The following is a 12983-nucleotide window of genomic DNA, read 5'->3' as shown; positions in this document are numbered from 1 at the left end:
CTCTCCTTCTTCTCTCTTGTCTCAGTTTCTTCAACTCCTTCCTCATCCCTTACTATCCTTGAACCACTTTCACCCCATAGAATGTCATACATATATTCATCTGGATTCTGCGATACTCTTGAATCCACAATTATTTTTCTGATAATAGGAAACCAATAAGATTTGTTGATGACTTCTAAAAGAGTTTTATATTTAATTACCTTTAGAAGCTTATTTTTATTTAATATTTGAACCAAATCTCTATTTGTGGGTTTTTTATATCAAGAGAAGGTCAGTTTTTAATTGAAAAATGCCCGTGCCTTTGTCCGAATTCAAAAGGAATGTAAAATATAACACCCTTTTCTTGGAGGTATCCTTGAATGCAAAAATTATAATTTCCTTGAAGCCTTCTTGCTGTCATTTATGCATCAGAAATTTATGACAGATTAATATGATGGCACATAATACCACCCCATCTTCCTGTTGTTAAATCAGTTTGTATTCCTTGACTTTGTATAATTATGCAATTTTCTTCCTTCTTTGCCATATAAACTATTGCTTCACCATCATATAATTTCCTATTGCCGAAATCGTGTATTTGTTGATTGCGAATTGTGCTTCAACATATCTCCTGATTCTTACCAAGAGGATATAATTCTTCTTTACAAGACTGATAAAAATCGTGAAGGTCTTCTAGGTTGAATGAATAAGACCAATTATATCCTAAATCACACATTATACCTCCATGTCTCTATTCTCATATTAACTATACTTCCTTCTTTATAAAATTCAATACCAAGCAGATAATTGAATTTAATAAGAAAAGGTGGATGGTTTGTGGAACCAGGTGTTGTGGTTGTAAATTCTACTTGTTTAACAAAACGTGCTGTTTTATTTAAGGGTGTAAATTGTGATAAATCACTTAATCTCACCAAGTCGTTCGAATAAATCTGGCTCAGATAATTTATTAATTTATAAACATTTTTCATATTAATATTTTTTGCGATACTATATTTCTGTCGTTCAGCCTGTGCCTTTGTTTAATAATTTGATAAATCAATATCCGGTTCTTGGGATACACCAAAGAAAGAACCATCTTTTCCAACATCGTCATTTTTTTAGATTCAAAATAATGTCATTAAAAAATTTATTTTTGTTGAGTTGAAATAACACATATAGACATAATTGACCACAACACTTGGAATTTAATTATTGGACTTGAAATGTTTGATAAACACCATTCTGTAAGAATTTTATTACTTCAACAGATGGTGGAAGTAATTGTGTGTGTGTGTGTGTGTGTGTGTGTGTGTGTGTGTGTGTGTGTGTGTGTGTGTGTGTGTGTGTGTGTGTGTGTGTGTGTGTGTGTGTGTGTGTCTGCAACGCGAGACTGCACAGCACAAACCAGCAAACCGATTATTTTTCAAATGGTAGTCCTTCAAAAATAGGGTGTCTATTTACCGTCATTTTTTATGAGGAGTGCCAGTTGGCAAAATACGCAATAGGAAAAATCTTGCCAGGCAGAGGAACAATTGTATGTGAACCAATACGTCTTTGCAATGAATCTTCGTCGGTGGATCGGTCAGAATGAAAAGCATCGTATCCAGCGCTTCGATCCTAGCGAATCCCTCGTCGCCTACCGGCTTGTCTGTCATATTTGTGAGGAGAAAATTGAGGGAGAGGTAAAAGTTCTGGATCATTGTCATCTTACTGGAAAATATAGAGGTCCAGCTCATTCCCGTTGTAATCTTAATTACAAGCCCCCAAACTTTATTCCTGTCTTTCTTTACAACAACGCTCACAATGACACACATCTATTTATAAATGAACTTTCAGAGACATCTGGAGATATTTCTGCCATTCCGAACAGATCAAAAATACATCTCATTCACAAAAACAATTCATACATCCCCCATAACCCATATCAGATTTCTTGACACATACAAGTTTATGGCAAGTACATTATCTAACTTCGAATCAAATATTAAAAACTTACCAAATCTTCAATCACATTTCTCAAATCAAGAAGAAATTGATCTCTTATCACAAAAGGGAATATATCCCTTTGACAACATGGATTCATTTGAGAAGTTTAAAGAAACACAACTTCCTTCAAGGGAAAGTTTCTATAGCAAGTTGAATAAAATTCATATTTCTAATGGAGATTATACACAAGCTAAAAAGGTTTGGGAGAAGTTTAATATAAAGAAACTTGGAGAATATCATGATTTGTATCTTAAAACTGATGTATTCTTATTGGCTGATGTGTTTCAAACTTTTAGACCAGTCTGTCAGAATAAAAATTCTTGTGGATTAGACCCTGCTCACTATTACACAGCCCCGGGTTTGGCTTGGAGTGCTATGTTAAAATTGACAAAACAGAATTTGGAATCAGTGATACAGATATGCTTTTAATGATAGTGAAGGCTAAAAAAGGAGGAATATCTCAAGTATGTTCCAAGAGATATGCTAAAGCAAATAGCAAATATCTTCCTGATTATAATAAGAATGAGGACAACTCTTAATTGATGTATTATGATGCTAACAATTTGTATGGGTGGGCAATGTCTCAATCTTTACCTCATGGAAAACTTAAATGGGTGAAAGAAAAACATTATGAAAAAGTTTTACAAGACATTGTTGTCTCCTCTCAAAAAGAATTGGAAGAAGCTGAAGTTGGATATTATTTTGAGGTTGATTTAAAATATCCAGAAGAACTTCATAACAAACATAAAGACCTACCTTCTGCCCCTGATAAAGAAAGTCCAAGAAAAGAATGGTGAAGTGATTACCAACAGTCATTTAATATAAAAGGTAAAAATACAGAAAAACTACTTACGACATTAAATGATAAAGTTATGTTTTGCATCAAAGGAACTTGAGACAATATTTATCTGTTGGGTTGAAAGTGAGGAAAATTCATGAAATGCTTTCATTTCATGGAAAGGAAAATTCATGGAAAGTGAGGATTATGAAATTTAAAAAAAAGTCATTGGTTAAAGAAGTATATTGATTTTAATACAAAAAGGAGAACAGAAGCAAAAACAGATTTTGAGAAGGACTTTTATAAATTAATGAATAATGCTGTATTTGGAAAGACTGGAAAATGTTAGGAATCGACAAAACATAAGACTTTCTATATCTTGGAAACAGGCTTCAAAGTTAATTAATAGACCAAGTTTTGAGTGAGCGGAGGTGTTTTCAGAGAACTTTGTGCTATTCATTTGAAAAAAGAGATTATTGAAATGGATAAACCTATTTATATAGGAACAACAATTCTTGACTTGTCAAAGTCGTTAATGTATGACTATTACTATAATAATTTAAAATCAAAGTATAAGGATAATGTATCATTGTTATATATGGATACAGATAGTTTTCTATTAGAAATCAAGACAAGTGATGTATATGAGGATATGATTGATACTATTGATATATATGATACAAGTAATTTTAAGTCGGGTGATGTGTTGTTTTCATCAAAGAATAAAAAGGTTATTGGTAAGTTTAAAGATGAATTGGGTGGGAAGGTCATGAGTGAATTTCTTGGATTGAGATCAAAGTCGTATGCTTTCAGGTATATTGATTATAATTACATTGAAAGGTGTGATAAGAAGCTGAAGGGAATAACGAAAAATATAATCAAGGAAACAATAAACTTTAAACATTATTACAACTGTTTAACCTTAAAGAAGGAAGAGTACAGAAAAATGAATACAATAAGAAGTTCTAAACATCAATTACATAAAGAAGAGATAAATAAGAAAGCATTAGGAGCTTTTGATGATAAAATATATATTTTAGAGAATGGAAAAAAGTCTCCCTTTTGGTTATAAGTATTAGTGTTGAGATATTGGGTTGGGAATTTTAACGGGCTGCCGCTGTCTTTTTACTGATTTATAAATGACAGAACCAAGCAATAACCAAACCAAAGAGTGGAGATGTAATCAGCCTTGGTATTTAAATGGGAAACATAAAGAATGTGAGAAATATCAAATAAGTCTTATTGAAGAAATAACCGGGGTAAAAGTAAATAAAAGAAATAAGCGGATAAATTTAATTACAAATAAGTTGGAGGATGTAAAGAAAAAAAAATATATCCTTGAATGGACTGAAAACTTTGATGGTTATCAATTGAACAATGGAAAAACAATTTACTACCATCTCAAAATGATATGTGGCTCAGGAGGTGGTCAAATAAGAGCATAAAGAGAAGTTGAAAATTTAATTTCTGCTCAACAAAGACACTTAAACCAAGAACCAAGTTCCAAGTTATTCTTTGTGAATATACTCGATGGAAATGAATGTTATAAGAAAATTAAGTTATTCCCTAAAGTAGAACATGGACAAATATTCGTTGGTTCGCTCTTTGAGTGGAATGAAAATATGAAAGAGAAGAGGTGCTTTAATCAGTAAGTCTCAATCTTTCATAGTCTCAATTTTACATTTGCTTGAATGGGAGCGAAGGGGATAGGTGGGGAGAAAATGAGTCTCCTATTTCGAGCTTTTGGGGCTTGGGTCAGAAAGTTTTTCCCTTTCTCCCATTCATTTGAATGGGTGGTGAAGCAGGGCAACAATTACGTCGGTATCATTGGAGATGACAACACACACTTTGAATCCTTCCTTGATCGAGTCCAGAACATGAAGGAGTATGTGAAGATCAGCTTCTTCAAATGTGGATTGAAGGTGTGCTGGTGCGTTCTGGCCGCCTTTGTGAATTTTAATACATTGCCAATCCTCTTCCTCTCTGGTCACCTGTCCGAGTACAGTTGGATACTGATCAGCATGAGGTATATTTGAACAAAGATGGCTGTAGATCAGTTTTTCAAGAAGTTTGTTATTGTTGGAAGGCCAGAAAGTTTTCATATCTTTTGGCAGTGGTGTTGATGGCTCAACTGCACTGTATTCAATGGGTACAGTCTCAGTACGCCTCTTCCTTTCACTGTCCTTCACAGAGAGGTCATCAGAATACATATCAAACACATAATCGCATCGCCCAAACTGATGATATATGTCGATATATGACATGAAATCAGACAGGTCATTGAACATGGGCCCAGTAACATAATCTTGGGAATGGTAGCCATTATGTCCACTGCAAATGAAGCATTGCTTTTATGACTATAGCTGTAGTCTTCCGATTTGAGGTGGGTCTCTAACTCTTTGATCAACAGGCTCTTACCTGGTTTCGTCATCATCCCTTCATCATCAAACAACACGGGGGAGGGTACAACATCATATTTTAACAGGTCCTCAGTTGTGAGTTCACGTTCCCGAGCAATTTCAATGTTTCTCTCTGCAATGTTCCTCTCCTTCACTGTCTTCTTGATTGTCTTCTCTGGATTTTTTCGGATGGTTTTCATTGTTTTCAAGTTTGCACAGTGAATCTTACTTACTAAAAAAATAGAATATGTCTGTATGTATGTGTGTTTGTTTGTTCGTCCTTTATGGGCGGTCGAACCGTTGGATGGAATGAGATGAAACTTGGCATGAGTGATCCTTAGGACATGAGAACGGACATGGGGGGGGGGGGGGGGTCAAGTTCAAGGTTTCAGGTCACGGGGTCAAGGGGTCAAGGTCACCGGGTAACTTCAATTTCTCAATTTCATCCGATCGAGACAGGACCATCGCCATTCGACAGATAATCAAAATTAAATGACAGTTGATTGACGACATTCACTTCCGACTTCCGGTTTTCGAGTTATGACGTCATAAATTGACTAAAACGTCAATTTTTCATGTTCGTTTGTCCTTTCTAGATGGCCAAACCGTTAGATAGAATGAGATGAAACTTGGCATATGTGATCCTTGGGAACAGACATAAGGGGATCAAGGTCAAGGTCAAAGGTCACAGGGTCAAGGTCACTGGATAACGTCAATTTCTCAATTTCATCCGATCGAGATGGGACCAACGCCATTCAACAGATAACTGTACCCGCCCATGGGCAGGTACTTTGCTTGTGGTGTTACTGATTCGTGTAGTTTTCTCGAGAAACCTCTCTTTCCTGAATGTCAGGTACCTTTCTTTTCCTTTTGTGAAGGCATTAAGCATGTCATTTCTGATGTCTTCGGACATGACTTCTTTTGTCACAAAGTTTTGCAGTGTTGGGGAAGTGTCTAGAGACAAAGGAGACCCCTTCTCCTCGATGAATCTCATCATTTCCTGAATATGTGACTCTTTGCGGTCTGTTGTGGCTTGGGATGATTCATGGTGGCTGTACGTCTCATGCGTCCTCTCCATCACATCTGCGTATTGGCGACGCAGGTTCTTCACTGCTATCATTTCATGGTAAACTAGAGGGGGAGCACTCGGTAGAGTGCAAAACCTCCGCCGCCAATACTGCTAGGTCACTCAAGTAAACCTGATATCCTATTCATTCAATTTGATGTCAAAAGTGCTCGCAGAGTTATAGTTTGCAACTTTCCCTTTTACTTTTAACTTTTACATACTCAATTCATTCGTCATAACTAGATTCCTTGAGACAGAAATTGATTTTACGTGGGTATATCCACCTGAAGTTCCAAAATCAGCCGCAATTATAATTTTGGCATGTTTTTTTGTTGGAAATCACTTATAACATGTAGAAATGCAAAAAAAAAATCTAAATTTTGTTGAAAAAAAAAGTTGCAAAAATTTTTTTTCTCTAACAATTTTTTTTTTTTGGGGGGGGGGGTGTTGGAAATCACTTAAAACATGTAGAAATGCAAAAAATAAATTCAAATATTTTTTCAAAATGGCTGCCATAGCGGTCATATTGGATTTTGGACTAAGTCCAAAATCTAATAGCATGATCCTTGGACCATACCTAATCCCCCCACCAAGTTTCGTCGAAATCTGTCGAGGAGTTTTTCCGTAATACTGTTCACAAACAAACAGAAAGGGGTGAAAACAGTAACCTCCGATCTTCGATGGCGGAGGTTAATTAAGTCCCACTGAGCCACATACTGCTTTTGCTTAGCATACCCAATGACTCCATCACTGCACTTGAAGGAAGGTTTATGCTCTGCTCTAATTTCTGGTCTCCTCCAACTGCCGTGAATCAGCCAGGTTTGTCTTTTATCGAAAAATTTCCTCTTGCAAAGTTCTCATACACTGATGGTGCTGTCTCAGGCAGGCGTCACATGTCTTCAAGGTACAGAGAACACCATTGCACGTAATTGGTGGAATCAAATGCCGCAAACAAGTTCAAAGTACGTTGGACAGCATCCAGGTGGAGTTCCCACATCCCCTCACGATTAGCTCTCAAGGTCATGAACATGAACAATGGCCATCATATCAAGGAACTGAACCCAGAACTTGAAATTTTCATTGACATCAGACCGTGTTTTGATGAAGCTGTTCAGATCTTCTACAAGCGTTTTTGATGCATCAGCAAACTGTACCTCTGACTATCGGTGATGCTTTTCTTTTCGACAGCAGACTTGAGGTTCATCAGGAGGGCAAGCTCAGATGTATATGGCTCGACACCTTTCTCAGTAAAGAATTCTTTATACATGAGAATGGCAAGCTCCTCAAACAATTAAGGAACAGATCCAAAACAATATGTCTGCTTCCTGAATAGAACTGCACATGGCTTCAAGATGTTGTTTCATTACCTCAATGCAGATGACAGCACCTTCTTGAATGTGTTATAGATAAATAACTGATTGGTATTAATGATGCCTGGGCATGCAAACAACCAATGTCATCTTCGGCTGTCTCTATTGTGCCACCATCTTGGATTTATGCAAATTAATCAATTCAAAGAAGTACAATGATTACATTTATGGCTACTATCTTTCATAACTGTGTAACCAAAGATCCAGATACAAATGCAAAATCAGAATCCTTATAACATTTACTTTATTGTCTAATGTCTTAACGAGAGCTTGTTTGGTGGCCATTTTGAAATTATGCAAATTATGTCCACTCCAATGAGGCCAGTAATGGTGCCAATGAATTCTTTGGTATTAAAAACCTATGCATATACACCAAAATCAACTTCCTATCACACTTATTTGTGAAGTTAGAAACCTTTGACCAAATTTGGTTTAAGCGGCTTTTTGGGATGGGGCGACTTCTGTTTACATTTGACCGGACTGTCACGATATACTGCCCGAAAGCATGAATATGAATCATGTTGTGATCAATAGACTTAATGTGGAAACTTTTGGCCAATTATGGTTAGTCTATCTAAAAAATTGGGTGTATGAGAGGTGATCGAAGTTTGAGCAACTTTCAAACTGAAAGTGATTTTTGGAGAAAAAAAATATGCTAAATAAGGCATTTTTTTTGCATAAAAACAGAGTTTATTGGATTGAACCATGCAAAAATTATGTCAGCTATGTTCAAACATGATAAATAAATGTAACATTTGAATCTAATGCTGTCGACTTGTGAGTTATTCCATGAAACCTGACTTTTGCCATTTTAGTCCATTGGTGTCAAGGCATAATCACATATTGGGCTGTACAGGCAAAATGCACTTGATCTGGAAGTGTTACCCAAACTTTTTCTGAGGGTCTCAATATATAGAACAGGAAAATACCAAGTTTTGCTGTACAAGAGAGATGTAAGCGAACCCCCCTCTCAGAGCCAGGACTATCTCACTCTCTGCCATGATCGTTCCTGGGAAAGCCACATTTCCAAGTTGGCCTCCCAAGCCAATTGCCGACTGGGCATCCTCCATCGTGCAAAGTCCTTCCTTGGCACACTTGAGCTCCTGACCACATTCAAAGCTTTGGTCCGCAGCCTGATGGATTACTGCTCTCCACTCTGGGCTGGTGCTCCCGCCTCAGACCTTTCTCGGCTTCACGTTGTGGAAACCAAGGCATTTAGGATCAATGGTATCTCCCGCGATGAGGCTGTCTTTGGGTCTCTCACTGTCTCAATGCCAGCAGTTCAGTGGTCTTTTTGTCTTCCAACCTCTCCTCTCCAGCCACGCCATCGGAGATATGTCCCCCCCCACATTTCCGCAGGGCACTCAAGGTCCTCCAGCAACCCCCTTCTGGTAAAACTACCAAAATCAAGAATCACTGCTCACCATCACTCTTTCATTCCTTCTTTTTTGCACCTTTGGAACAAACTCCCACACTCTCTTCAATCCCATTCTTCCCTCCAGGTCTTCAAAACAGCTGTTCGCCACCACCTCTCGTCTTCCCACATCCAAAAGCACGATCTTTTCTACGCCCATTAATCCACCCCAAACCCACCTCCTTCAAATTCCCTGCTTTCCTTCCTGAAAGTCCTTGTTGTGCAAGGATATGAAAATCCCGAGTATCCATCTTTATCCTGTGTACCCCACCCCATCCCTCTTCCTTCCACAGATCTCCTCATGTCTTTATTCCCACTGTTTTCTCCTTCCCTCTCCCACCCCTCTTGTCTCCTGCTCCCTAGTTATACATTCTGTGTGTTGGCTCTCATACAAGCTTTGACAGTGTATACAAAAAAAGTCACTCATCCTTTTGAGTACAGCTATATTCATCATGAAGAAGTGGAAGGCATATCATACCACCTACAGCCTACACTATACCGAGATAATTTTGCTCAAACAAACTCAGCAGCAGGGCAAGCAGGAAACTGGTTCGGGATGTCACTGAAAATCCAACAATGACTTTGATGAACACTGACCTCCATCCCGGACATTGAATTTTGCAGATCTTTTAATCAACAATATCCCGTTTCCTTCACAAAGCTGGCCTCTATGGACAGATAGCAAGAAAGAAGGCGTTACCAAAAAAGACATCTAAAAGCTCGTATGAAGTTTGTGAAAAACAATCCTAATGATACTGCAGGAATGTGGGGAAAAGTTTTGTGGTCAGACGAGACAAAAATTTACCTTTTCGTCTAAATTCAAAGCGTTATGTCTGGTTCAAGCTGAACACTGCAGATCACCCAGTCAATACCATCCTCACTGTCAAGCATGGTGGTGGCAGCATCATGTTATGGGGCTGCTTTTCATCAGCATGGACTGGCAAGCTTGTAGGATAGAAGGGACAATGGACGGTGCAAATTACAGGAGAATCCTTGAAGAAAACCTGCGCCATGAATCTGAAACTGGGTCGGAGATTTACATTTCAGCAGGACAATGATCCGAAGTACAAAGCTAAAGCCACACTGGAGTGGCTGAAAAAGAAGAAAATAAATGTTCTTCAGTGGCCCAGTCAAAGTCCTGACTTGAACCTAATTGAACATTTATGGCAAGACCTGAAGATTGCAGTCCATCGACGCTCCCCATCAAACTTGGCAGAACTATCGCAATTTTCACATGAAAAATGAGCAAGCGGGAAGGGGGGAGAGAGAGTTGGAAGGGGGACAGAAACGAGAGGGAAAGGAAGAAGTCTCCTTCTGTATCCATCCTGTCCACCCCATTTCTTCATCCCAGTCTCATTGTTTGTCCATTTCTCCCTTTATTTTGTCCTTCAACTCTGCTGTTAGTAATCAACCCCCCCCACCCCTCCCCCAGCCAAACCTCTCTCAGCTGTTCCTTTTGTCCTGTTGCATCCTAATCTGTTTCATGCTCTCACTCTTCCACAAGCCTGGACTCTGTATTCAAAACAAAGTCATATGTTGGCAATCATTCTGTGGCTTGATCGGCCGAATTGTCTCTTTCTGTGTTGAAGTTCCTTGGAAGAAAAGTCATCTATTATATGTTGCAAATCATGGTGTCTGTCTGTGTATTAATCTGTCTGTCTCCAGTTAATGGCAGCCGCTTCCTGCGCCAAATATGAAAAGCTCAACATTCACTTTTGAAATAAAATGATGATTTTAAAGATCGTTAAAATTCTGGAAGTTAGTGAAGCAGTCTTATACACCACCTTATTTAACATGTCCAAGTACAGCACTGCGGAACGGAAGTGTTGTGAAAGTGCCAAAAAGACGATTTGTGTTATCCAGTATTCAAGTATAGTAGACGACCCGTGAACCCGTTGGGTTCCCGTTGTGACAGCGGTTGATGAAAAAAATTCATTTCAAGGAAAAAATAAGCTAGCTCCAGCGAACTATACTGCTGAGGTTGTTTGCATTGATCAAATACTCACGAAGAGTACTTGACTGAATGGGGAATTGATTTTTTAATAATTTTTTCGTTGCCCGATTTGAACGAAATTTGATACTGCACACCGCAGGCGAATGGTGAGTAAGGTGGCCCTAAATTTTTTGCACTATCTTGTACCGTTTTGGCTGTATTTCGCGAACATACATACATACAAGATGAGAGTTTTAGTAATATATAGATAATTCAATGTAATGCAATATAAGTATTGTAAAAGTCATATAAACAAATAAATTCCAGAAGTTTACTACCGTTTACACAATGGGCATTACACCACCCTATCGAACACATCACCATTTGTTACTCATGCATGGTGTTTGTTTCCTTCATGATGTCCTTAAAAACATTAAGTTTCCTGTTTGGAATGATTTCTCAATTTTGTTTCACTGCCAGGCAGTCACAGAGTAAAAATTAGTTGTTGTTTTTTTAAATCTCAATCCTCTTTGCGCATGTGTGATCAGGACTAATTCAGAGGCAAAGTACAGTTAAATGGCAGATTTGTTTTCTGATTCACGTTCCGATTCGTGTTCAAAATAAATTAATTTTTGAAAAAGTTGTTCCTCAATCATACACTGACGTTTGTGGACATACAGGTGGACGGACATGACCAATTGCTTAACTCCACTTTCCACTTTGCGTGCGCTGGGTAATGATGGGAGAACAGGCATGAGTAATGTTGATGCCAAATTTTATTTCACAAGCAGGAGATTTTGCTCTTTTGAGACAAATTTAACCTCTGCCACCCGATGTTGCACCACCATTTTGCGGTGTGCAGTATAAGTAGCCCAAAACTTTGGCTCTGAGTGAAACCAAAAGTGCAACACAATTAACCTTTTCAAAGTCCATGAAATAATTTAAATTGAGAGATCAATTGAAACTTTTACCATCATTGGGGCCGGATACTTTCACTCTCTTTTCCTGTCATTGAGTATGGAAACTTTTCCGAGTTGTGTATAACACACAGGGCACTTTTCAAACAAAATTATCAGGAAAACATCAGTATATATGTATACCATGCAACCTAAAAAATAACTCTAGCAAAAATGAATTCCAGCTTCGGACTGGAAAATTTAGTTAACTCAAAAGCAGTGTTTTGCCGATCTTGGAAGAGGGCTGTTGTGGATGGTTTTTAATTCAGCATAACAGGTGACTTCTACCTTGTATGAAACAAAATATGAACTATTGTGACATTTTGAAAGTACCACATGACTCTTCCTGAGTGTTATGTGACATTAGATTAGAATGGTAAGAGCTCCTAACCAACTCTCAAGTCTTTAGCGAGTCATTACTTTACGGTAATTCTCAAGCAGTCTGTGCTGTAATGCACGTGCTACTCCCCAAGATTATTTTTCTACTATGGCAGTGTACTGGATATGTTTTAAAGTTTAGATAAAAAGTTTTAAAAGCAAACATGTTCTATAACAGAACAGTATTAATTCCTCTATCAAAATAATTATTATTCCAAACAAAAACTATCTGTTCAATTTTCATAAGAAATCCCATAATGCACTGAATTTTTACGATGGTGGCACCCAGTAACGAAGGTTGGTTTTGTATCGGTATGACAAATCTGGAGAAAGAAAGGTTTCACTTTAATTCTCATGCATAATACACACCCCATATTTTAATAAGATATTTCTGAGAAAAAGTATGGCTTGTACACGAGTGATTACGGAATTTGAATTTTGTCCGAATACTTCTCCAAAATGAAAATAATCACAGGGGAAAAGACATTTTGCATATTATTAAGTGGTTAACACAGCTACGTCCAATGTATTATGGATATTTTGGAAGGAAGGCTTCTGTGCTGGGATCAATAATTGAATGAAAGTTGCAGGAAATGCATTGAAGAGAGAGTATAAAAATTATGAAGCATAATGTGAAAAAGATTTGTCAATGGCACAACACCTATGGTGAAGGTACAGTGACAATTTTGGGACACTCGTGATCAACTCATAATCAGACCTGATC

General features: G+C 37.8%; 1 protein-coding gene across 9 annotated transcripts in view; it reads right to left on the bottom strand.

Annotated features, from left to right (window-relative positions):
* KANSL1 (KAT8 regulatory NSL complex subunit 1) overlaps positions 1-12983 on the bottom strand; it is a 351273-nt gene that overhangs the window by 6442 nt on the left and 331848 nt on the right. The gene's annotated exons all lie outside the window — the stretch shown is intronic.

This window comes from Eptatretus burgeri, chromosome 4, assembly GCF_056783735.1.
Source record: "Eptatretus burgeri isolate ZD-2024b chromosome 4, Ebu_testis_v1, whole genome shotgun sequence".
Taxonomy (NCBI): domain Eukaryota; kingdom Metazoa; phylum Chordata; class Myxini; order Myxiniformes; family Myxinidae; genus Eptatretus; species Eptatretus burgeri.
The sequence above is the reverse complement of the archived record's forward strand: the minus strand, read 5'-3'. Positions and strand labels throughout refer to the sequence as shown.